The sequence below is a fragment of the Callospermophilus lateralis genome, chromosome 2 (assembly GCF_048772815.1).
Source record: "Callospermophilus lateralis isolate mCalLat2 chromosome 2, mCalLat2.hap1, whole genome shotgun sequence".
Classification (NCBI taxonomy): domain Eukaryota; kingdom Metazoa; phylum Chordata; class Mammalia; order Rodentia; family Sciuridae; genus Callospermophilus; species Callospermophilus lateralis.
The window spans coordinates 91,391,863-91,395,567 of record NC_135306.1 but is presented as its reverse complement, the minus strand read 5'-3'; positions in this window follow the sequence as shown (position 1 = coordinate 91,395,567).

Sequence of the window (3,705 nt, the reverse complement as noted above, 5' to 3'; positions counted from 1 at the left end):
ACTGACGCTAGTTCTAAAGACCACCGTAAACTTAAACGAAACACTAAAAGTAACCCTATTCCTAATTAAAGTCATAACACTAACATTAAAGCTAACCCTGACCCTGACTGATATTCTAACACTCACCCTAGCTCTAAACACAGCCCTCACCTTTAACCGAACAGTAACAGTAACTCTAGCCCTTATTTGAGTCCTAACCCTAACCCTAAAACTAATCCTGATGCTTACTCATATCCTAACAATAACCCTAGCTCTAAATATAACCCTAACCTTAAACCAAAACCTAACACTAGACCTACCCCTAATCATAACCCTAAAACTAACCCTAAATATAACACTAGCTCTTACATTAGCCAATTCCCAAGTCTAGCTCTAAATTCAACACAAAAACTAGAGCTAATCTGAGCTCTTAGTCTATATTTAACCCTAACCCTAACCTAACTATAGTATTAACCCTAATAGCTCTAAGGCTATCCCTTAACCATAAAAACCCCTAACCCTTATGGTAACCCTAGACGTATCTCTAATGCTTAGGCAAACAAAAACCCTCACCTTATTAATAGTCCTAACCCTAGCCTTAATTCTAGCTCTAACCCTATCCCAAACCCTGACACAAACCCTAACCCTTATTCTGAACCTAACACTAACCCTAGGTCTAAAACTGACCCTAACACTAGACCAAACCCTAACACTAGCCGTAGACCTAAACCAAATCCTAAATCTAGCCTTAAATCTAGCCCTAAACCTAAACGTAAACCTAGCCCTAGCAATAATCCTTAACCTAACTCAAACACTAACAGTACCACTAAGCCTAAACCTAGTCCTAATTCTGGCTGTAACCCTAACACTAACTCTAACCCAAACACTGACCCTGTCATTAGAGTAAACTTATCTCTAAATCTTACCCTACCCGAAAATCTAAACCTAACTTTAGACCTAGCCATAACCTAAAACTTACAATTAGCCCTCAACATAACCTTAGCTCTTACGTTATCCATAGCCCTAACTCAGGGCCTAAACCTAACAGAAAACCTAGAGCTAAACCTAGGCCTAAATTCAGCAAAACCTTAACCCTAACCCTAGCCCTAACCCTAGCCTAACACTCGCCTTAATTCTAATCCTAGCTCAAAGCCTAAAAATTACTCTAAACCTAAAACCTACACCTATCCCTCAATCTAACCCTAATACTATCCCTAATCCCTACATTAACCCTAGCCCTAAACCTAGGTCTAAAAGTACCCAATACTCTCAACCTAAACCTAACCTTATTGATAATCCTAGGCTTAATGCTAAACCTAAATCTAACTGGAAATCTAACCCTAGACCTAACCTTAAAACTCACACTTGACATAGACCTAACCCTAACTCAAACCCTAACCCTACTATGAAACTAAACATAACCATAGCCCTAACCCTAAGCATAAACCTCAATCTAATGTTAAACATAGCCCTAAATCTACATCTAATCATATACATTATCCTGAACCTAACCCTATCCTTAATGATGTCACTAGCCCTATTCCTAACCCTAACCCTAGGAGTACTATAATCTTATCCCTAGAAGTAACCATAAACCTAACCCTCTCCCTAGCCCTAACCATAGCTCAAAACCTAATACTTACACTAAACATAAATCTAAGCCTAACACTAGTTTTAACCCTAATCCTAAACCTAATTCAAGACCTATACCTAAACATAAAGTGAGCCCTAAATTAGCTCTAATCCTTATCATTATACTAACCATAACACTTACCCAAATATGAACCCTAGGCCTAATCTTAACCCTACCGCTAATCCTAACCTTATCAATGTAAACCTAATGTAAACTCTAAACAGAAACCTATCATTACCCTAAACCACACCCTAATGCAAATTCAAGCCCTATCCCTAAACCTTAACCTCAACCAAACACTAACACTGACCCTGACCCTAATAAATTTCATAGATCTAAAGCTGACTTTTACAATAAACCTAACCCTTAAACTAGACCTAGCCATAAAACCAATACTAAACTATCCCCAACAATAAGCTTAGACCAGATATTAGCCATAGCCCTAATACTAGCCCTAAACCTAACAAAAACCCTAGCCCTTATCCTAGCCCTGAACCTAGCCTTAATCCTAATTCTAAATCTAACTTTAAACCTAACCCAAAAACTAAACCTAGCCCTAATCTTAGCCCTAATTTAGTCCTACTCCTGACCCCAGCCCTAACCCTAGCCCAATGAATAACTCTAACTTTCACCCTAGCCCGTTCCCTAGGTCTATCCCTATCCCTTACTGGAATCCTAATCCTAGCCCCAACTATAGCCCTAATCTTAGGCCTATCATTAGCTCTAGCAGTAACCTAGATCTAATTTTAATTCTTAATCAAACCCTACCCCTAAGCCTAATGCTAACCCTAACCCTAACTCTAAATCTAAATTTAACCCTAGCCCTAAAACAAAATCAAGCCATAGCCCTAACCCTAACCCTTAACATAAACAAAACCCTAACCCTAACCTTAGCTCTAATTCTAGTTTTAAGCTGTGAACTAGAACTAACATTGACCCTGACACTGACCATAATACTGACCATAGTCTAAACATTACCCTAACCCTAACCCTAATCCTAAACCTAACACTAGACCTACCTCTAAACCTCAACTTAAATTTAACCCTAATTGTAACCCTGGTACTTACATTAACCTTACCCCTAACCCTAGAACTAACTTAACCACAAACCAAGACATAATCCAAGCCCTAAACCGAGTTTTAACCCTAACCATAATCCTAAACCTACCCCTAATCAAAACCATAACCCTAGCTCTAACCCTAGCTCTAATCCTATACATTTCCGTATCCATTACCCTAAGCCTAACCCTAACCCTATCCCTAATCCTAAACTTATGCATTAATATAAAACAAACCTAAATCCTAAACTTCACCCTATCATTAAATAACACTAAACATAACACTAATTCAAGCACTATCTTTAAACCCTAACCTATCCCAAACTTCTAACCCAGACCTTGAACCTAGCTCTAAACCTGAACCTAAACCTAACTCTTATATTACATGTAGCCATGAACTTAACCTTAAAATTATCTTTAAGCATAACCTTAGATTTGATGTCAGCCCTAGCTCTAATTCAATCCCAAACCCTAAAATAAATTGTAGCCCTCATCCTAGCCCCAAACCTAGCCTTAATCATAACCCTAATCCTAACTATAGCCCTAACCGGAATTTTAACCCTTACCCTATCTCTAAACCTAGCTATAACGCCATCTCTTACCCTAAACTTAAAACTACCCCTAGCCTTAACACTAGGCCTAAGGAGAACACTAACCCTAGACCTAATTCTAGCCCAAATTTAAACCTATACTTAATTCTAACCCTAACCCTATTTCTACAATTAACTCTAACTCTCACAGTAGCCCTATTCCTACTTCTAACCCTATCCATTATCATTATCCTAACCGTAGCACTAACCCTGGCCTTAAACCTAGCCATAAACATTGCCTAATCCTTATTCCTAGTCTTACACCTAGATCTAAACCTAAATCTAAATCTAACCCTAAGCCTAAGCCTAACATTAACACTAGCCCTAGCCCTAATACTAATCATAAACCTAGCCCTAACCCTATCCTTGCAGTAAAACAAAACTGAACCATAGCCCTAACCCTAAACCTTAACTTAAAACAAACCTTAACAGTAAACCTAGACCT